We start from the raw sequence: 22880 nt of genomic DNA on the forward strand, positions 1-22880 counted from the left end.
GTTGGGTTGGGTTGGATTCTGGCTTGATTTTTGGTTTGTCATGACTCCCTGAGACTGCAACACACCAACTCATCTCGTCTTTCCTGCCCCAGCTCCAGAACCAGCCATTTTTTCCCAGGGAGCCTGCTTCCTTTTCTTGGAGAGTCATACTAAAAATAAATTTGAGGTAATAAGTGTGCTTGCTGTTGGAGTGGCCTCTTTTAGACCCCCTAGGTGGACAGAGACAAACATGTTTTAAGTTTCACTTAAAATTTTTTATTGCATTATTTCTTTTATGTGTGCATGTGTATAAAGGTATATTTATACAACAGTGTATGTGGAGATCATGTGACTGCTTTTGGGGGCCTGCCAGTTTTCTCCTTCCATGGTGGGTTCTCGAATCCACCACCAAGCTATCTCACAGACCCTTGTTTTCATTTTTAAATACTAGATCTTCATCCATTTAGAGCTTACACTAATATATTGTAATGTATAAACCCCACTAAACCCTTTTGTCTCAACATCTTGATTTAAATAACCTACTTAGGAACTGAGGGTTTAGCTCAGTTATAGAACATTTGCTTAGCACATATGAGGTCCTGGGCTCCATCCCCAGCACACAAGATGATGACGAGGAGGAGGAGGAGGAACCTGTTTTCCCCGAGCCGTAGACCACCTTTATACATTACCAGGTTTCGTCCAGTTGGATTTCATTTGTGTTCAGTCCACTGGCCTTTGCCTCTTCCTACTCTAGCCTCTATTAAGTATTAAGGCTTTACAATTCTCATAAGAATCGATACTCTCTTGTTTGCTTTCCTTTTCAACATTCTTTTTTTTTTTTTTTTTTTTTTTTTTTTTTGGTTTTTCAAGACAGGGTTTCTCTGTGTAGCCCTGACTGTCCTGGAACTCACTCTGTAGAACTCTAAAATCCGCCTGTCTCTGCCTCCCGAGTGCTGGGATTAAAGGCGTGTACCACCACCGCCCAGCTCCTTTTCAACATTTTACTAAACTAAAAAAAAAGTGATTTGTAGGGAGAGAATGCTTTTTCAGTGTATCTTCTCCTTGTTGTTTGGAAGCCCACCTGACTTGACCACAAGACAGTTGAGCGATATGCTTGGCCAGCAGTCCTGAGTGTGGGCTTAGCTTGTGCACAGCTCATCTATGTCTGTGGGGAGGCCAGGATGGAGGCCCGGAGCTTCTAGCTGGGTCCCATAAATGAAGGGAAACTATCTTCCCAGAGCTCTGCTATGAACTGGCCTGTTAGTGAACAAGCAGGCTTACTTAACAACTGCTGGGTCTGGGGGTGGCAAACAGGCCAGCTAGTGTTCCCACCAACCTGAAGACAGGATGAGCTTGGCACAGCTGGCATTTTTCTTTTCTTTATGTGTATGAGTGTTTGCCTGCATGTATATGTATAGCACCATGTATGTGCAGTGCCTTCAGCGCCAGAAGAGGGTATTGGATCTCTAGAGCTGGAATTGCAGATGTTTGTGAGTGGTCGTGTGCTGGGAACTGAGTTTAGGTCCTCTGTAGGAACAGAAAACACTCTTACCCACTGAGCCAGCCCCACGGTTGGCATTCTTAACCTCAAGAGGAAGCAGCTGAGGAAAGGGCGGGAGCTCACTGTGGAGTAACTGGTTTGCTTAAGAGTTATCATCTTCCTGGTTGATATACTATGGAATATCTACATGTGTTTTTTAGAAATATGACTTCCAAATACCCTAAGAGAATGACTGTGCTTTTACTGGGACAGCTCCGGTTCACTGAGGCCTGGCCACTGATCCCCTGCAGTGTCCCTGGAGCTGTGTGGGAAAGAAATAGAAAACAACCACATCCCCTTTCTTCCATGGGCTTGATATCCTGGGCCCAAAAGGGCTGCTGTTTCTGGCAGCTTCTCAAGTCCCTGTCTCTGTCCAGGCCTTGAGGATTCCAAGGAGAGCCTTTTAACTTCATTAACCAGGAAAAATGTCTGCAGTGCCTGTAATTTACTAGTGCAGGCACCATGACTTCGTGGGCCATGAACAGCAGTCCTGAGTGTGGGCTTAGCTTGTGCACAGCTCATCTGTGTCTGTGAGGAAGCCAGGAAGGAGGCCCAGAGCTGCTAGCTGGGCCCCATAAAGGAAGGGAAGCTCTGTCCTCTCAGAGCTCTGCTGTAAACTGGCCTGTAAGGCAGCTGAGTAGCTCAGCCCAGCTCTGTCCCTAAGGACATGAGTGGCCCAGCAGGAAAGGAGGCGTCTTTCCTGGGCTGGGCCAGGAAGGAGCAGCTCAGATGGTCCAGATGGTCACTGAACTGAAAGTCGACCTTGTGACCTGCCTCTGAGACCCAATGGGAATTTGTGATCTTGTGCCTTGGGCCTGAGATTTACTTTATTGCACACTGTTTTTGTGCCCTTGTCCTGGTGGGAGTAAACTCTTCACCCCATTTTTGGGGTATCTTTCCCTTCTACTGCTAGTAAGATCTATGGCGCATCAGGGCTTTTCAGGCCCCAACTGGCTTTTGTCAACCTTTCTTGAAGGCAAGACCTTCCTGTTAAGGAACCTAAATGCAGGCACTGAACACAGTGGCTGTGGCTCTCACAGTCCTTTCCATGTGGGTCTCAGGCAGACCTGTCACCTCAGCAAAGAGGAACTCACAAGGCTGTCTCCATGCCATGAGTGGCAGCCTAGGGCTTTGTAACCAGGCCTGGAGGATGCAGGAGGGGTTTAGTCGCCTCAGCAGCTGATGTCTGCAGATCAATTAGAGATAATGGCTCTGTGTGGACCTGGAGAGGCCGCGGCCAAGCTTTTTCCTGGTTGTAACTGTGTTTACCTCATTAACAGACTCACTCTCTTTTGAGGTTGGATTTGTGCTGGCTGCTTTGTTTAATGAAGAGGAACCAGTGTAGACCCTCAGCAGGCTGGTAGCTCTGCCACCCCCATTCAGATGGAGAGAAAAGCCCTCAAACACACACACAAACACACACACACACACACACACACACCATGATTCTGCTGCTGTTGTATGTGCTTCTGAGGATCTCTCTTCCTTGATTAACTCAGAAGTCATTTGTTGTTGTAATAAGTGCTGGGAGCTGCTGGCACCAGGACTCTGGCAGTGAAGGGCGTACAGAACCTGTACATCCTGGGTACACACAGGCTTTGGAGATGATAAATACATCAGAAAGAAAAAACAAGAAAAAAACAAAACTACAACCAACCAAACAAACAAACAAAAACCAGGAAAAAGAGAGGTGTTTGGGGTAGAGAGTCAAATGGATAAGACTGTATGCGCCTGAGAATGAAAACTCTTGAGGTGAGCCAAGTCCTGATTGATGAGAACCAGCCAGTCTTCTGGACTTTCCTGCAGAGACAGTGGGTACAAAGGCTCTGGGGTAGGACTGTGGGGGTGAGGGGTAGGATGGAGAGAGTGAGGAGCAGAGGAACAGCCTGCAAAGGTAACTTCTTACAGGGCTTGCCACATGGGAGCAAAGTTTACTGCGTGCCACTTGCTGTGAGCAGAGCAGAGTAGAGCAGGACTTGACCTGATGGAAGCAAGTGAGAGTAATCACTTACTGGCCCCAGTTCTGAGCATGGCTGCCTCACTTTCCAGTCTGTGGCAGTAGGGTCCCTGTTCTATTATCAGCAGCAGTGCTGGGCTGGGTCTCAGCACTTAGCAGAGCCTGGTTTTCACTGTGGAGTCCCTTTATAAGGGAAACGGGGTGAAGGGGTCCAGAGCTATTGTTGGCTGCCATCAGACAGGAGTGTCAAGTCTAAATGAAGCCCAGAGTCCACCTCCAACCCTCGTCTCCACTATTTCCCCCTCACTCCTGGCTGTTCCCTAATAACAGGACCTGGAGAACCTTAAGGATGTAGTTACCACAACCCCCACCCCTACCCCAAGAGCATAAGTAACCAACCCCACAGACTTCGCCAGCCTGAAGTCATTTAAAATGACTGTGAGGTTAAGACCTTCCTGTTAAGGCACCTAAATGCAGGTGTTGAACACCGTGGCTGTGGCTCTCACAGTCTTGTCCCAGGGCTAGAACCTTGCCAGAGGTTTGCTGTTGTCCTTCCCACTGTATCTGCAAGTCAAGGGACTGTACACTTGTCTCTCCAACCCCACAATACAAGACAAGCCAGGGGTGCCTGGCCCTGGATACTATCTATCTCACAGGAGTCCACACTCTGTAGAGAAGGGACATGGGAACTGGCTTCCTGGCTGCCTGGTCCATCCCCAGACAGAAGCCCTGTATCTCAGTATCTTAGTCAGGAATTCTAACAGCTGGTGTGGCAAAGTGTGAGGTTCTTTCTTTGCTGAAGTGAGAGGGCTGCAAGTCCAGCTCTGCGGTCTGCAGTCTGGGTTGGTGTCAGTGGTTGGTGACAGTGCTGCTCAGCTCTTCCCTGGGCTTTGACCACCTTATCCCATCCAAGGTGAGAGGCAGGCAGGTAGTGCAAAGCTGGTTCAGCAAAACAGAAGTTTCCCCAGAAGTGTGCCAAGTCATGTTCTGCCTCTTCAGGACAAACTCTAGGTATGTTGCTGCTTCTCTAAGCAGGGGGAGACTGTGAGAGAGACAACTTTGACTCTTTATCCTGTATAACTGGGGAAAAGTGTACAGGTCCGAGGTAAGCTAGATTCTGCAGTAGGACCTGCCATGGCTTCACCTGAACTTGGCATTGCCTTTGGTGATAAGATGGTTCTTGGGGCAGGAGAAAAGAGGGAAAGGAAATGGGGCAGCCAGACACAAGGAGAGAGCAGGAACACTGGAAGTTAGTTGCTTAGTGCAGGAAAACTAAGACTTCATTGCAGAGCACTAAGTAACCTGCATGAAATCAAGTCAGCGCAAGGGCATCCATCCCCACGTCCTGACTCTGCCGTTTCCCAAGTCGGGGATGAAGCAAAGCAAGGAAAACAAGTCAGCAGGGCAGAGTCAGCCAGAGGTCAGCAGGGTCCCAGAGAGGCTCAGGGCTGCTGATCTACAGTGGGCCACACAGCAGGGGGCTTGATTTTGTTGAACTGTGACTGTCATCAGTGACTGGCAACTCATAACTTTGTCACTAGTCTTCACTCAGCATCCTACTGGCGTTTTGGCTCAGGAGTCCTACTTTAGCAAGGCATGCCAAGCATCCTAGAGACCCAAACCTTGATCCAAACCCCAAAATGCTCCTTGCTTCCAGCTCTGTGACTGTTTTCACCCAAGGCCTCTGCCCACCAGCTAGCCTCTTCACTGTCTCCAGCCTTCCTGTGATAACAACACGTATGCAAATGAGCACAGAGTAAGCAGCTCCTGTGCTCTCACACACTTCCCACCTCCTATAAGCAAGGTCTGGACCAAGGAGTAACATTGTCTATACCACAAAGACCCTGTGTCCCTCCTAGCCTGACTTTTAATAGCACAGATTGGATTTTGCCTGTTGCAGGCGACTGAAGCACGTGCTCCAGCCCGCAGACTCGCAAGCATAGTGAGCATGGACAGCACCAGAAGTTGTTCCTCTCAGTAGGCTCCTGTCATTCTCCTTCCTGGCTGTGGTGACAGAAGTCTGGAACTTTCTGATGGGGACAACTAGGAAAGGCCCTGATAGGAGCACTCTAGGGTCATATTGACTTTGTTTTGTTTTAAAGACAGGGTCTCACTATGTATCCCTTCCTTCTCCCCGCCTCCTGAGCATTTTGAGGGAAGGCCCGGCACCATGCCCAGCTAGGGCCATCTGTTCATACAACTCACGAAAGTGAAGGTCTGTGAAGGAAGGGGGGCTTGACCTCATGATGGAGCCTCTCCCAAGGAGCCGTGAGAGGAGGGAGAAGAAGCCTGGGACTCCACTCACATATCAGAATCCCAGCCTTGGGGAATGAGGTGCGGACTCTGCTGTCAGAGGGCCTGCTTCAGTCCCTGAGCTTGCAGTCGGAGAGAGAAAGAGGCGCAATGCAGAAAACTGTCAGTTCCACATCACAGGACAACACTGACAGGAACCTGCCTCTGGACAGACTGTCAGTCACCTTGGCACTCTTGAGTTCAGCAGGGGCCAGGCTTGGGGACAGTGGGCAGGGCTTTGTTGACTGTCTGCAACTCCCTACCTAGCAACCCCTCCCCACCCTGTGTATCTGTCAGTTCAGCTTACATGTCACCTCAGCAGAGACCTCCTGGACATGCCACTTCCTTCCCTGCAACCCCTTGACTGTCACACTCAGATAGGACGGCACACCTTCTATGAACAGCATCTGATTAAAAAAAAAAAAAAAAAACCACATGGTTTTCTGCCTGTCTCCCTTTCTGCTGGCCTGCAGGTACCCAGAGACAGACTTCTCTGTATCACTTCCTTCCATGTTAACTGCACTGGCCATGGTACCTGGCACAGGTTAGGGGCTCTGTACATGTTTGTAGAAGGAGCATATACTTGAAAACACACAAGAACAGAGGCATGGAGAGTTGCTCATGGATGAAGAGAAGATGGTGACTCTGTCACCACAGAGCTCCCAGAAATGACCTGAAGATTAGGCAAAGAACTGTGCAAGACCTTGAACAGAACAGGAGATGGAAGCTATAGAAGGTTTCAGAGTATGAGTGTGACATGATCAGAGGGTTTTAAAGCAAGGCAGTTGGGGGTTGGAGGGAAGGCTGTGCTTTAGAGCACTTGCTGTTCTTATAGAGGACCTGGGTTCAATTCTCAGAAAACACTCAGTGGCTCACAACCACCCCTAACTCCAGTTCTTAGGGATTCACCCTCTTCTGGCCTGCTTCAGTCACATACATACGTGCAGGCAAAATACTCATACACATTAAACAAACAAGGCACTTTTGGAAAGGAGAGTAATGGAAGAGTAAGTGACCTGTGGTCATGGCTGTGGGGAGCACACGTCTCCCCAAGTCAGGCTTCCTCGCTGACTGGACTGCTGTCCCTAGACTTCAGCAAGGAGCCCAAGCCAGCTCAAAGGTTGCAGCCAGCTAAACTGGATGCTAGGGAGAATAAATGAATGGAATGAGCCACTCCTCTACCTGTTCTACCCAGAGTTGTGAAAATGGAGACACTGCCCACCTCAGACTTGTCACCAGTTGAGAGAAGAGACACCTTTCAGGAGCCTCTGCCCACCCTTGAGGAGCCTCTGCCCTTCTTTGTCCAAGCGGGTGCTGGACCCAGCACATCTCCACATTTACTCCCCACTATGATGCAGATGGAGAGCTTATAGGGTTGAGGTGTATGCCGGCCTCATCTGATATTAATAGATCCCTTTTAAAATATTTATTATTTTATGTGTATGTGTAAGAGCTTGTGTGAATGTTCATACCATGTATGTGGCTGGTGCCTGAGGAGGCAAGAAGGAGGACAGGACTTGGGTTTCAAGGTGATTGTGAACAGCCATGTGCGTACTGAGAACTGTCCCTGTGTCCTCTGTAAGAAGAGGACCAGTAAACTGTCTCTCCAGTGACTTAACAGCTATCTTAGAGCAGTGAGGCAGATAAAGACAGATGACTAGGACAGAAAGGTATCATTTCCAACCAATGGATAATGGTGAGATACTTGTCTATTTAGTGGGACTGAAGATCATATCATGGGCCTCATGCAATTAGACAAGCACTCTGCCCGAGCACTGCCTCTCAACTCTTAGCATGAGCAATTTAAGAAAGATAGTATTAGTTAAATATGGTAGTTCAGGCTTGTAATTCCAGCATTTGAAAGGCTGAAGCATAAGATAGCTATAAATTTCAGGCCAACCTGGGCTACATAGTATGGTCCCCATCAAAAGTAAAAAAAAAAAAAAATAAAGAAAAAATAATCTAAAATAGTAGTTTTACTAAAGGGCTGGGACTTCACAAGGTACTAGTTCTGGTCCTTAACAGAAGAGGAGAAAGAGAGAGAGAAAAGACAGTGAAGGAGGGCCCATGGTAATCTAGTGGTCAGCAGGGAGAGGCAGGAGGATCAAAAGTTCAAGGCCAGCCTTACTATATGGTGAGTCTCTGGGGAGGTAGTAGGTGGGTGAATATGAACCAGACCATTGAGAAAACCATTAGACCACTTAGAAAGTGTGGGTTGAGCTTTTATAGCTCAGTTAAGTACATGTGTAAGTGGTGACTCACACCTTTAATACACTTGGGAGGCAGAGGCAGGCGGATTTCTGAGTTCGAGGCCAGCCTGGTCTACAAAGTGAGGTCCAGGACAGCCAGGTCTATACAGAGAAACCCTGTCTCAAAAAACAAAAAACAAACAAACAAAAAAAGAGCACCACCCCCAAACTTAAAAGCCTAGGTAGGCATGGTAACACTATGATCTCAGCACTCAGGAAGTAAAGGCAGGAAGATACAAAGTTTAGAGTTATCCTTACAACTAAATAGTGAGTTCAAGGCCAGCCTGAAATATGAGACCCTATCTCAAAAAATAAAATAAAATAAAATAAAATAAAATAAAATAGCAGACTGAAACTGAACCTCTGTTTGAGTAATTGTGTAGAGATAAATTTAAAAAGGAGACTTGCCGGGCATGGTGGCGCATGCCTTTAATCCCAGCACTCAGGAGGCAGAGGCAGAAGGATTTCTGAGTTCAAGGCCAGCCTGGTCTACAGAGTGAGTTCCAGGACAGCCAGGGCTAAACAGAGAAACCCTATCTCGAAAAACAAAAAAAAAAAAAAAAGAAAAGAAAAGAGAAAAAGAAAGAAAAAAAAAAGGGGCTGGTGAGATGGCTCAGCTGGTAAGAGCATTGACTGCGCTTCTGAAGGTCCTGAGTTCAAATCCCAGCAACCACATGGTGGCTCACAACCATCCATAATGAGATCTGACTCCCTCTTCTGGTGCGTCTGAAGTCAGCTACAGTGTACTTATGTATAATAATAAATAAATCTTTCAAAAAAAAAAGAAAAGAAAAGGAGACTTAATGCTACATAGACATAGATGTTCCAAAAGAGAGTATTCAGATGTATTATAACAAAACCACTGAATATATAGCAATAAAAATCTTCGCCTCCAAAGCTGTGAAGAGAAAACCCAGCTAACCCTGATGATATGATTGTACATTTTCCTTATGTCAAAACAACAAACACAAAAACAATTACCAAAAATTAAAAGGCAGCAGAAGGAAAGGCACAACATGCGAGAGCGCGCGCGCACACACACACACACACGCACACGCACACGCACACGCCCCTCGTGTATTCACAGAGGCATCCTCTATTGCTCTCTGCCTCCCTCTCTCTCTCTCTCTCTCTCTCTCTCTCTCTCTCTCTCTCTCTCTCTCTCTCTCTCTCTCCTTGAGGGCTGGCAGGGTGTCTCCCTCACCCTGGAGCTTGCTGAGTTTTGGATAGACTAGTGTCTCCAGCTCCTCCATGCCAGCTCTGAGTTACAGGCAGGCATGCACAGCCAGTCCAGCTTGTTACTCGGATTCTGGAAATACAAACTCAAGTCCCCAGGCCTGCATGAGTACTTGTTTTAGGGCTTCTATTGCTGTAACGAAACACTGTGACCAAAAGCAATTTGGGAAGGAAAGGGTTTATTCTGCTTACACTACCAGGTGACAGACCATCACTGCAGGAAGTCAGGGCAAGAACTCATACAGGACAGGAGCCTGGAGGCAATCATAGATGGAGAAGCCAAGAGGAGGCTAGGAGGCATGCTACTTAAAGGCTTGCTCAGCCTGCTTTCTTTTCTACTTTTTTCTGTTTTCTTTGTTTGTTGGTTTTCTGAGACGAGGTTTCTGTTGTGTAGCCCTGGCCATCCTGGAACTTGCTAGCCTGGAACTCAGATTAGCCTGCCTATGCCTCCCAGATTACTGGGATTAAAGGCCTATACCACCAACTGAGCCTGCTTTCTTATAGAACCTAGGACTACTAGCCCAGAGGTGTCTCTACCCACCATGAGCTAGGCCCGCTTCCATCAATCACTAATTTAAAAAATGCCTACAGCTTGCCTAAAGCCTGAGGGGTTTTATGTTGTTGTTGGTTTAGGTTTTTGTTTGTTTGTTGTTTTGGTTTGGGTTTTTTTGTTTGTTTGTTTTGAGACAGGGTTTCTCTGTGTAGCCCTGGCTATCCTAGAACTCACTCTGTAGACCAGACTGGCCTTGAACTCAGAGATTGGCCTGATTCTGCCTCCCAAATTCTGGGATTAAAACTTGATTTTTACAGAGGCATATTTTCAATTGAAGATCTCTCCTCTCAGATGACTTGTATTAAGTTGACATAAAATTATAGCACGGTACTTGTATGAGCCATCTCCTCTGTTTGTTTTTTTTTTTTTTTTTTAGATATTTTATTTATTTGCATTTCAAATGGTATCCCCTTTCCGGATTTCCCCTCCAGAAACCCCTTATCCCATCCCCACTCCTCCTGCTTCTATAAAGGTGCGCCCCCACCCACCCACTCACTCCTGTTTCCCCACCCTCACATTCCCCTACACTGGGGCATCTAACCTTCATGGGACCAAGGGCCTCTTCTCCTATTGATGCCCGACAAGGCCAGCCTTTGCTACATACGCGGCTGGAGCCATGGGTCCCTCCTTGTGTACTCCTTGGTTGGTGGTTTAGACCCTGGAAACTCTGGTTGGTTCATATTGTTGTTCTTCCTATGGGGCTGCAAACCCCTTCAGCTCCTTGGGTCCTTCCTATAGCTCCTCCATTGGAGACCCTGTGTTCAGTACAATGGTTGGTTGAGAGCATCCACTTCTATATTTGTCAGGCTCTGGCAGAGTCTCAGCTATATCAGGCTCCTGCCAGCATGCACTTGTTGGCATCCACAATAGTGTCTGTGTTTGGTGACTATATATGGGATGGATCCCCATGTGGGACAGTCTCTGTATGGCCTTTCCTTCAGTCTCTGCTCCACACTTTGTCTCTTTATTTCCTCCAATGAGCATTTTGTTCCCCTTTCTAAGGACCGAAGCATCCACACTTTGGTCTTAAGCTTCATATGTTCTGTGAATTGTATCTTGGGTATTCTGAGTTTTGGGGCTAATATCCACTTACCAGTGAGTGCATACCATGTCTTTATTATTTTTTAAACACCAACAAAACATGTTTATTTGGGGGCATGAATCCCACGGTGTTTGTGTGTGTGAACGTTGAGGATTACTTGTGAACTTGTTCTTTACCATGTAGACTCAAAGGATTGAGCTGAGGTCCTGAAGCTTGAGAACAAACACGGTTACCCACTGAGTCACCCTGCCAGCTCCCCATACTCACACTTTTTATGGAGTATCATGTAGTCCAGGCTGGCCTTGAACTCACCATGTAGGTGGTACTGACCTTGAACTCTTGTTCTCCCTGCTGACACATCCTGAATGCTGAATTATAGACATGTCCGGTTTATACAGTCCTAGAGATTGAATGCAAGACCTTAGTCATGCTAGACGTGTACTCTTTTTTTTTTTTTTTAAGGTTTATTTATTTATTATATGTAAGTACACTGTAGTTGTCTTAAGACACACCAGAAGAGGGTGTCAGATCTCGTTTCGGATGGTTGTGAGCCACCATGTGGTTGCTGGGATTTGAACTTGGGACCTTTGGAAGAGCAGTTAGTGCTCTTAACTGCTGAGCCATCTCACCAGCCCCCTAGACGTATACTCTTAACAAATGAACTACATTCCCAGCCTCGGGTTTCTAATTTCAAAGTAGAAGACTTTCTGTCAAGCAGTACTACAGAGGCTGAAGCTTGCTGCCTCATCTGTGTGGTGTCAGAGTTTGAGTCGGTCCCTCAGTCCCTCGGTCTAGTTCCTTTCTCTTTGTTTATTGCAAGGAACTTGGGGTGGGGACTCAGTGTTATACTTGCTGAGCCAGTGTCCCTAGGAGACTGCTTCTATGCTATCTGCCCTCTGATGTCCCTTTACATTAACTGAGCTTGCATTGCCTTAGCAGGCCAAATGAAGTTCCCAAGCCTCTCAGCTGTGTACAGACTGGGCACACTTGTGCATCCTGGGTCCTGTGTGCCCTGTCATTGTGGTCTCCCCCTCCCTGAGCTCTTCCCCCTCCTCCACTGTAACGCTCAGCACCACAGAGCTTCCAGGACCTTTATACCAGTTGACAAATCTGTATCTGCCTGGAAGGTCATGTCTCAAGGTCTTCACCCGGTTGCCAGCTTTTGCTGTCAGGAGCAGCTGGTCCACTTCATGAGTTTGCCTGACCCTCCCCTCAGCCCATCCATTAGTTTCATCGCATACAACAGTTACATTAATAACAATAAGTGTTTTTTTTTGTTATTTGTATTTTGGCTCTTGGGATAGCATCTTGACATAGAGACCAGGCTGGCCTCAAACTTGTAATGCTGCCCCTGTCCTATTTCCTGTAACCAGCACTCCAGGCATGTGCCACACACTCCACTCATGGGTGTTTTTGAATAGTCCAGGACTATTTGTCTGTGGAGAGCCCTCTTTCAGGATTTTTTTTTTCAAGACAGGGTTTCTCTATGTAGCCCTGTCTGTCTTGGAACTCACTCTGTAGACCAGGCTGACCACGAACTCAGAAACCTGCCTGCCTCTGCCTCCAAAGTGCTGGAATTAAAGGCGTGTGCCACCACTGCCCTGTCTTTCTGGATTTCTTGTCTGAGTTCAGATTCAACATTTTGGTGAGAGGGACCTGGCACAGGGAATAACCAACACAGTTCCTGTCACCTTCAGAAGATGCACACACTCTAGGCAGATAACTGCCCTTTGGGGGCAGCTGATTTGATGTCTTGGTTGGGAGGTGAATGCTCTATCACTCTAGAGGGTAGGTACTCCTTCCCCTCTGTCATTTAGAAGTAATTTGTGGTGATAAATGGCTTTTCAAATGCTTTCAGATGCTTGAACAGTGTCCACTCTGGTTGGACTAAGTTCCTGTCCTTCCTCATATCCCCTGGCCTGGCCTCTGCTTTTGTAGGTGCTTCATAGTGTCCACTGCTGGGCCTGGAGGTGACACAAAGGCAAAGGCCAGCCTTTCCTCCCGTGCTATGGACCCTCCCCTCATTGGGAGCTGGAAAAATTCTTGGTCAAAAAACTGGGTCATCTACTTTTTTTTTTGTGGAGACCCACAGTGTGGCCATTTTAAGGCCAGTGGGAGTTGACCAGAGCAACAAGGACACTGAAAACCACCAACACAAGGTTCCTCAAGGAGGGGCAGCCCTGTAAGGATAAATCTTGGGAGGCTCCTGGCATTCAGAAATGCTGCCCAGATATCCAAGGTGCCTGGCAGGCCCCTCTGAGTCTGTGGGCCATGGGGCTTGGGGTTTTGTATTGCAAGAATGGTTGGTAAATGAGTGTGCATTAGCGGCCCTGCCCTCCTGAGCTTCACTGTTCTATGAGTCTGAGGAAAGCTGGGTTATCTGGGTTCAATTCCACCTTTGAACTTCAGCTGCCTGTGGCTTTATGTTTCAAGCCCAGATGTCTACTGCTGCAGTGAAATAGTGATACAAGCCAGGCGAGGTCAAAGGTCTCAAGAAATGTTTTGGAAAGAGGCAGGAAAATCCTGAGCCCGAATTGGCATGTGGAAAGCCAAGACCCTAGACTCCCACACCTCAAAGGATACGAAGTAAAGGTCTAACAGAGAAAGCAGGAATCGGTGAATTGATTTGAAAACACATTAAATTTCAGGAGTAAAAGGCGCTAATGAGTAACAGGCCTAAATCCTTTTTTTAAAAGCGTGGGTTTCCTATTGACAGTAAAATCTTTAGCATGTGCAGAATGCAGTCTGTGTACTGTTAATTTGAAGTGTATGTCATCTTTACTAATCCGTGAACACTGAGCTCCGAACCTGTGGTTGTAGTTACAGACCAAACCTGTAGAGGGAGTCTTGTCTATCACAGATTGTTCACAATGCAACGCTTTCAGAGGAAGAAAGAAAGGGGCTTTTAAAAGAAAAGTTGGAGGGTTAAAGGCAGTCTGTTTCAAAATTACAAACAATCGCAGTGGCTGTCTCCTTTGCTCTCCTCTGCAGGCTCCACTGTAAATGGGTTGTAGCGTAAAGGAATCTGTAGAAATTGTCCTTCCTTCTAGAGGAACCAGAAGGTGGGCTCCTTATTGGGTTTCTTTTGGGGGGCGGGGCATCTCCCTACAGAATTCCACGAACGTCTCTATCTCTGTCCTTGTTAAAGCACAAGCTTTATGCGAGGCCCATGTGTTCTAACCTGGGATTTGGAACTGGTGGTGGGAATTTGGGGGGCGTCTGCCCCTAACCCATTTTTCTCTGTCGAGGTTTTTAATTCTGCGGTTTGGAGACTGGCTTGTTAGGTCTCAGGCGAGTCTGAGGTTGCTCGGAGGTTCAGGGCACCGCTCTGGCCACCTCGCGCCGCCCCATTCTATCTTCTGAAGCCGAAGCAGAAGGTCTGTTTGCCCCGAGGAAGACCGCACCTTGAGTCGGCGTGCGTCTTCCCTTTCCTGCAGAGACCACGCAGATTGTGCGCGCCCAGATCTAGGCAGCGTTCTTAATATTATGCTATGACTTTACAACTGTAGCCAGCGCGGCGTAAGAAGCCGGCACCGAGTGGTCTGCTAGAGCACAATGACCCGCAGAGTGGGGCGGGGGCCTCAGAGGGAGCCGGGAGCGAGCGGGTGGCAGGCGCTCCGGGTCGCCGGAATGTTTGGGTCGAACAGGTGAGCGCAGCCTAGACATTGTAGCTGGCCGCTGGGCAAAGAGGAGGGGTGCAGGGGCGGGTGCAAACTAAGTGGTGGGAAAGAGACAAAGGAAGAGTGAGAGGCGAGATGGTGCAGAATAGAGAAGAGGCGAGGGGAGGGGAGGAGGCGGCCCGTGGGTAGGGTGCTGAGGAGCTCAAGCTTGAACTTGATCGAGAAAAGGGGGCCTTGAGATGTGGGCGGGGGCCCGACCCAGAGTCGGCCACGTGCCTGGCTTTTCCTTGTCAGCGTCCCATTAGGACCTCCTAGGCTGAACACTCGGGTCCCGCAGCCCTGCACAACGAGCACCCGTGTCGCCCGGGATTGAGAGACGCATAAGGTCGGGGGCTGTCCGGAGGCCCCATGGCACCAAGAGTTCTCGACCATGCTGCCTTAGTCACTTTCTTTGGGCCAAGTCTCCCTCTCCTGCTCTGAACACAGACAGCTTGCAGGATACGTCCCTACCCCGCCCAGGACTTGAAGTCCGCAGCCTCAGGGAGCCAGGGCGAGCCCAGCTCCCATCGCCTCCTTTCCTCGGCTGCGCGCCCTGAAGGGATCTTCCTCCAAGCTCTTCTCCCTTAAGGGAGCTCTACCCAGGAGCGCACAGCGGCGCGTCCTGCGCACCCTGGTCCCCATACCTGGCCCAACGCCCCCCCCCTCTTTTCCTCCTCTTCTCCCCCACTCTCCTTTCTCCTCTTCCCTCTCCCCGGGTGCCTCCTTTTCCTCTCTTCCCCCTCCCCCCCATGCCCACTCCTCCCTCTCTCCCTCCCCTCCACCTCCTCCTCTTGCTGCTCCTCCTACTCCCCCTGAGTGCGTCCTCCTGTGCTCCCCTCCCCCCCGGCCCCCGCCCCGTGCCCGGTCCCGCCCCCTCCCCCGCCTCTCCGTACCCGGTTCCCCCTCCCCCTTCCTCCCGGGCCGCGGCGCCGCCGCCGCCACCGCCACCGCCGCCGCCGCTCGCCTGGGCCCTCCCCCTGGCCACCCCCGCCCCCGGGCCGGGCAGTGACGCGCCGCGGCGGTGCCAGCCCCTCTCCTCCGGCGGCCGCGGCGGCAGCAGCAGCAGCAGCTGGAGCAGTGGGGCTGTCACCGCCTCCCGCCCGGTTCACTCCCAGAGCTAGATCGCCGATCTGCACCTCACCGCCCGCCCAGGTACGGAGTCCTGGGGGACCCCACGACCCTGCTGGTCCCGGGCCCTCGGCCGCCGCCCCCTCCTCCTGCCCTGCCTCTGGCCGTTGAGCTGCGGTTAGGGGAACTGGGGGGTTCCGAGGAGGAGGACTCACGGGGAGCTTCCAGAGCTGGGCGAGCTGCTGGCCCTGGGTGGAGTGGGCTGGAGCTGGGGGCGGACGAGTGTGCCGGAGAGCGGGGAGGGGCGGAGGCTGCGCTCCGGGGCTTGCGGGGCGCCCTAGAGGTGCACCTAGCTTCAAGTGCCCGGGGCTGCTGGGCGCACCCCACTCCGGGCCGTGCGCGCCGCCGGTCCGGGGGGGCGGTGATTGTGTGAGCCGCGCCGCGGTATTGTGCAGCGGCCACGCCGTTTGCAGCGGGCTCCGCACCTCGTCCCCGGGAGGTAGACATTCGCTGGCAGTGGGGCGGGGGCCAGGCTCGGGTGGCCTCTGCCTCCGGGAGAAAGGAAGTGGACTGTGTTTGGGGATGTGGGGACGGGAAGCGTAGAGTGGTAGGGAGGGGCTCCTTTGCCACGGCGCGGGGAGTTGAGACGCGGTTTGCACAGTTGAGTCCACTTTGGCAGGCTCCTGTCGCTCCACCACGAGACCGACAGCCCATCTCGTGTGCACCCTTGAAGAAGAAACTAGGGTGTCGGGGACCCCTGGTGAAGGGGCACATTGCGCGGGGGCCTCCAGAGAGCGCGTGCAAGGGTTAAAGTGGATTTGCACCTCCGCCCTCTGGCTGTTCGCCGCCCTTCACCTAGGGCTCCTAGGCAGGTTACACTGGCAGGCCGGGTGTGTGTGGGGGGGTGGTGGTGGTGGTGGTGGTGGTTGTGGTGGTGCAGTTCGCCTTCCTTTTCCAGCCTCTTGGGTTCAGAAGTGACCCCACTCTCACTCGGAGCTGCATTTGCGGGGAGTCCGGCCGCCTTTACCAGGCCGTTCTTCCTGGGGGAAGTTCTCATTAAGCCTCGCTAATTAGCATTATTCCCCGAGAAAGGTTAAGGTTAGACCGTCCTTTTCCATATCGAGAGCCCCCTCCCTGCCAGTCCCTTCTCCCTCCCCTCTCCTTCAGAGCACAAAAGCACAAAAAGAAAGTGTGAAGAGGCGCAGATCAATGGAGAAGCCACAAACCCATTAATTCAAATGGAACCCTTTCCCCCTCTAAAACATTGATTTTTCTTTCCGTCTGCTCTGAGGGGAGATGAATAACCTCGTGATTTTACCTGAAATGGTGTTTAGACTCTGTGATTTCCCCCTCTTTCTGAGGATTGTGGCCTGAAATAGATTCTCCCTTGAGATAAAGCCCTACTTATCCCAGAATCAGCTGGAAACCCCCTTCCCCCACCGCACACACCAGCGTTGGGGCCTGGGGAGAGTGTCCGTGCTGTCTTTACTCCTGTGGGCAGAGAGCCTGTGATGGTGGAGCCAGGTCGCTTGACCTCTGAAATATGCCTGCTTCTGAGCTGTGCGTTGGTGTGGGGGGAAAAGGCCCATTGATGGCCCAGGCCCCAGTGGGTAGCTTAACCCCAGGTTGTAAATTACCCTTTCATTGGAAAGCCATTTGAGCCCAAATGTCTTTGAATGCAATCCAGGCTTCTCTGTTGAGCTGTCCTTTAAAGCAGTCTCAAGGCAGCACCTCCTTCTGCTTGCTCTCTCTGCCTCAACTCAGTACCTTCTGCCTACCAGTGACAAACAGCACCCCAGCCTACCTCTCTGCTGAGGAGGCTAACTTTGAGGAACTTCTTCCCCAGGGTGTCAGCCACCTTGGGGCAATGGGGAGCCGGTCCATCCTCTAGTTGCTCAAGAACTTTTTAGTCTAGCCTGAGTCCTTTTCTTGGAAGGATACTCCTGGATAGGGTTAGCTCTGAGCTGTTCCCCTCTGGCCATTCTTTTGGCTGGAAGAACCCTGCTTGCCCAAGAAACTCAGGTCCCTATTGATGGCAGGAGCTGGGGGTCTCATAGTGAGGAATGCTGGGAAAACAGTCGGTTGCCTTTACCTTGGAACAAAAGCCCATACATACATACACTAGTGGGAAGGTGTGGGAAATGCTCACTCCAGCAGCCAGGCATCCACTCTGGCAAGGACAGTAGAGCGTGCACATGGCTATGTGAACAGGCGAAGCACAATGTGAGAGTGTGCGTGTGGTGAGTGATTGGCTGGCTGGAGCAAGCCTTCCTCCCTTCCTTTCCCCGGAGAGTGCTGGTATGGTTAGTAAGCGGGGAGGGCTGTGAGTGAGGACTGCATTGTGTGCGCTGTCTCAGGAAGCCTCCTCTGGTGGCCAAGTGGACATTGATGGGGACAGCCTTCCACAGCAACCTTGGAAGCTCCAAGTGCCCAGGAGCTGACTCAGATCTCCTGTTTCTTTCATGTAACACCATCACAACTGGGGCAGGAACCTTTGCTTGCTCTGGGTACTGAGAGTTTTCAGTTTCATTAATAAGTGCCTGGTGAGTTGAAGTAGTTAAGTTGGGATCAAATGTGCCTCAGCACTTTCTTGGTCCACTCTGAGTGATATACATAACCCTCATCCCAAGCTGCTCAGGGGCTGAGCCTTCTCTGGCCTGGCTGGGCTCACAGATGGTCTAGAAGCCACATCCTAGTACATAATGCTAGCTTGAGAGCCAGGGCTGGAGCAACTGTCCACACTGGTGTTCTTTCCAGCTGCCCAAAAACCTGGGGGCAGTGCAGAATGTGGGGGGCGGGGGGAGGCTGTCTGTTTCCTGTCTGGCCTAAGAGCATCCTTGTACATTTCCACCCCCACCGTGGACTGAAACCCACACCCGTGGCTCCAGATCAGGCCTCATGGCCTTCACTGGCACTGAATTCTCGCTAAATCCTCCTCCCTTTCTTTCTCAAGTGAGTGGTAGAGATAGAGTTACAGCTCTTAGGGAAGGCCTGGAAAATACTGTAGGAGGCACGCCCCAGAATTCCAAGTCCTGTAAGATGCAAATGGCTGAGCTTCAGAGGCACCAGGAACCCAGTTCCAGAGAAGTTGACCCCAGCTGTAAAATAATCAGGTTACTGATAGCACCTGCCCATAGTTACAGCCATGGATACAGGCCTGCTTCCACTTCCTTCAGCATGGCTCCCAGATTCCAGTCCTCTGGGCTGCAGAGTGTGTTTGGTGCTGCAGAGGGCTGGAGAGGAGGAAAGGCCTGGGCATGGTGGGGGTGGTGGGGGTGGTGTGTGTGTGTGTGGTGAGGGGCAAAAGGAGGTAGAAACTGGCTCCTGAGTTTTAGACTGAAGATAAGAGGCTCAAGGGTTTGGTCAGCTCCTCTCTGTCTGCCCAGAGTGAAGACTCCCAGGTTGGGGGTGTATCCTAAAGGCTGACTGGGTACTACCTTCCCTGCCCAGCCAAGACAAGACCTTTTTAGGAAGGTTGGCCCTACTGCTCTGTGACCCATGATGGCACACACTCTGTGGTGTGTGGTCTGATGAACCTTAACTGCCAAGTGGCCAAGGCTACAGGCTTCAGGATGTAAAGGGCAAAGGCTAGGTAGGGGAACCTAGCCATAGCTGCCTGCTCAGTCACACAATCTCAGGAGAGGGATTTTAGAAGCATGGTTTGCACATTTTCATTTTCAAATGAATATCCCATTGAAGTTATTTAACATAGAGGGAAAAATCAGTAGCCCAGCTTCTCCTGAGATTTAAGAAGGGAGCAAGAAGTGACCTACCTATGACCTTTTGGAGAAACAGGGGGAGTGCCTGGGATCTTTGGCAGGCCTCAGCCTTCACCACTCCTGACTTGGGTTGGCTGCCTCTCTTTCTTCCTCCCTGCGTCCCTCCCTCTTACAGGTCCCTGTGGACTTGGGTGATGGGTCTGAACTGTGTGCTCTGGTAATTGTCTGTGTAATTAGCCTGCCTTGCCAGCCTCAGCTCTGGAGATAGTAGAGAGTTTGAGTCTGCCCCTGTGCCGTGGCTGGCCTTGCCCACAGACAGCCAGGTTCTGCTGGCAGCAGCTTGCAGAAGCTTCTCTCTAGGTTAGCTCCGAAAGTGTGGGTGTTAAAAGTAGTTGTGGCCATCTAGCTACTTCCACAGCTACAGCTTACTCAGCTCTTTGTTTTCTGAAACGTTTAGGTTTAATAGGGTTAATTTCCCACTTAAAAAAGAAAAAAAAAAAGCCACAGCAGTCAGCTTCTGGGTTCTCAGAACCACCTTTCACAAAGCAGTAGTTGGGGCAGCAGAAATCCAGGGCCTCTGGACAAATCTCCAGAGAGAGGCATTGATGTTCAGTAACTCTGTGTGTGTGTGTGTGTGTGTGTGTGTGTGTGTGTGTGTGTGTGGTGGTGGTGGTGGTGGTGGTGGTGGTGGTTGGGGGGTGGGGGAGAGATGCTTTCCTATCCCTACAAATGGGCCAGAAGTTTTAGCTGAGTCCTCTCCTTAGATAAAGTCTGAAGGTAGGAGCCCTCCTTAGCCCTGGGGCTACTCTTCACAAAGTGGATGTTCAATTACTTGCATCAACTCTGTGCATGTGTGTGTGTGTGTGTATGTGCATGTGCCCGTGCCCTTGAGCATCCCTAGTCCTGATGCCGGGGAGTTGCCTTTGGGTATTCTCTTGAGGCACTTTGTCATTAAGGAAGGAATCAGGTACTTTTGATCAAAAGGTGGAAAGTGTAATCTCATGGCTCTAGGTGCAGACTGTCTGGACTCAAATCCTGGTTCTGCCCTTGGTTCTGTTGCTGTGGGCAGTTGGGCAAGCCTTTGGGGCACATGTGTGACTAGACTTGGAGAGAGGCCTGCCCTGTGGGGGTGCCTCATGCAGAAAACTTATGAAACCCTTGTCCCAGAGCCTGGGAGCATTTAGATATTGGATGCTTTGTTCTTTCCAGGTAATTTTGTTGTCAGTGTAAAATGTGGTCCATCTATTGGGCAGAGTGAGGTGGAACCCATTTTCCTGAACAGTTCAGCTGTCTGAGCCAAGCAGCAATAGGTCCTTTGCAGGATGGCTAGCAGCTGTAACTAAGGGAAGCATGCAGCCTCTGACCAGCCAGCCAGGGTTCCAGTTTTCACATGATCCCCCTCAAGAACTGCACAGTGGGACCAGAACTCTTTTGGTTTTTTTCGAGACAGGGTTTCTCTGTGTAGCCCTGGCTGTCCTGGAACTTACTCTATAGACCAGGCTGGACACAGGAATCCGCTTGCCTCTGCCTCCCAAGTGCTGGGCTTAAAGGTGTGTGCCACCACCGCCCGGCCAGAACTCTTTTTTTTTTTTTTTTTTTTTCTGAGACAGGGTTTCTCTGTGTAGCCCTGGCACTCACTTTGTAGACCAGGTTGGCCTCGAACTCAGAAATCCGCCTGCCTCTGCCTCCCGAGTGCTGGGATTAAAGGCGTGAGCCACCACGCCTGGCTCCAGCCAGAACTCTTAATTGTCAGGTTAATGCAGCATCCTCATTAAACACTACATCTTGCCAGAGAGTTTAGTCAATTCAACTAATCTTGCTAGTCTCATGGGGAATTCAGAGGACTGGCAGCCTGATCCTTACTCTTGGAAGGACCCAGAGCCCTGGGATGGGACAGGAGAGAGCCCCACGGTAGGTTTGTGCTATGAGTCAGCTGATGGCATGGACAGATGGGAAGGTTATTTAAGAAGAGGAACTGTGGCAAGGTGGTGGTACACACCTTCAATCCCAGCACTTGGGAGGCAGAGGCAGGTGGATCTCTTGAGTTCGAGGTCAGCCTGGTCTACAGAGTTGAGTTCCAGGACAGCCAGTGCTACACAGAGAAAGCCTTTCTCAAAAAGCCAGGAAAAAGAAAGGAAGAAGAGCTGTGGCGCACAAGCAACAACCGAGGCGAAGGCACTTATGCTCGTGGGTGGGGAGTTCAGGAGGGCCAGAAGTCAGATCCACACCACAGCTTGATTCTCAGCATTTAGCAAGACACTTGGCCCACAGTTGGTATCCAGGGAATGAATGAATGAATGAATGAATGAATGAATGAATGAATGGGTTTGAGTAAATTATTGCAGCACTCTGGAGGCTGAGACAGGAGGATTATAACCTGGAGGCTAGCCTAGGCTACTATATAGGTAGATCCTGTTTCTTTTTCTTTTCTTGTTTGTTGGTTTGTCTTTGTTCTTGGAGACAAGGTTGCTCTGTGTAGTCCTCGAATTACTATAGAACAGTACTATAATTACTATAGGCTGGCTGCAATATCTTCCTGACTGTCTTCTGAATGCTGGATTAAAGGTGTGCATCACCATGGCCTGGCTCAAGTAGCTTCAGTTTCAAAAGACAAAACACTACTACTAGGAGACAGTCACTTAATTCATGGATTCCCACAGTGCTGTGAGTTCTGCTTCTGCCTGTGCAAGGGGCCCAGGGAAGGAACCCTGATTCTGTTTCTCAAGGGGCCAGCGAGGCACACAGAGAGCCTCCGCTCTGTATCCCTGCTCTGTACCTCCACGAGAGCCTTCCTTGTTGTACTCTTTGTGCAGAGAGAACCTGTTGAGCACACATGCCCTGTAGATGTGAGCACAAGTGCTGTCATGAAGGCAGGCTGTAGGAAGATGAGCTTGTGTGTGTAGTAGGTGTCCCAGTGGACGAGAGTGTATGAATAGTGCTTGTTGAGGGAGCTCACACTGGGCTCCATCCCCAGGATTCCAAGGGTGTTCATGCACACTGACAGTGTTGTGGCTCAGCTTCTGTCCTCTGGACTCAGCACAGAGGGTCCACACTGCTGCCTAGAAGCTGTGAATTCCAGGAAACTGCCTGCCAGCAGGCTTGGTTAGGGGGAGGGAGGGAGGCTCAACCTCCGGTTCCCTAGCACTTGGAGCAGATGTGTCTGCCCCAGGGACAACAGCAGAAGAAAGTTCAAACCAAAGCGTGTTTGCTCACCATAAAAGAGATGTCTGTGAGAGGGCCCTCTGAGGGCGCCCTGCTGTGGGCCCACAGAGGCTATTGTGTCTTGCTGGGGCAGGAGCACAGAGTCAGGACTCCACATGTGGCACTGCTGGGCCTTCTTCCCCATGTGTAACAACTGGAGCCCCAACACAGTTGCTTGCTGCTCTTGAAAGGAGGTGGGGTTCCTTCCTGGAGGAAGGCTGGATTAAAAGGGCCCCATCCTAGGGGTTCCCAGATGACTGGCCAAGGGCACACTGAAGCCAGCAGTCAGGGGAGAAGAGCAGGCTCAGTCCTCTCCAGCAGGCTAGCTTATGTTTGGAAGGCCTTAGCACCCTCTCTCCTTGTCCCTTCTTGGTTTGATCAGAAC

The 22880-nt window shown here is 50.5% G+C and overlaps 1 protein-coding gene across 6 annotated transcripts in view; it reads left to right on the plus strand.

Annotated features, from left to right (window-relative positions):
• Nol4l (nucleolar protein 4 like) overlaps positions 1 to 22880 on the plus strand; it is a 121082-nt gene that overhangs the window by 70501 nt on the left and 27701 nt on the right. The window contains exon 1 of one of the 6 annotated variants that reach the window (XM_021151068.2): positions 15564 to 15659. The exons of the other annotated variants lie outside the window; for them this stretch is intronic. The gene's annotated coding sequence lies outside the window, so the exon portion shown is untranslated. Of the gene's footprint in view, positions 1 to 15563; positions 15660 to 22880 lie in introns of those variants that run through there. 6 annotated transcript variants of the gene reach the window in all.

Source organism: Mus caroli, unplaced genomic scaffold (assembly GCF_978045245.1).
Source record: "Mus caroli unplaced genomic scaffold, Mus_caroli_1 scaffold_2, whole genome shotgun sequence".
NCBI lineage: Eukaryota > Metazoa > Chordata > Mammalia > Rodentia > Muridae > Mus > Mus caroli.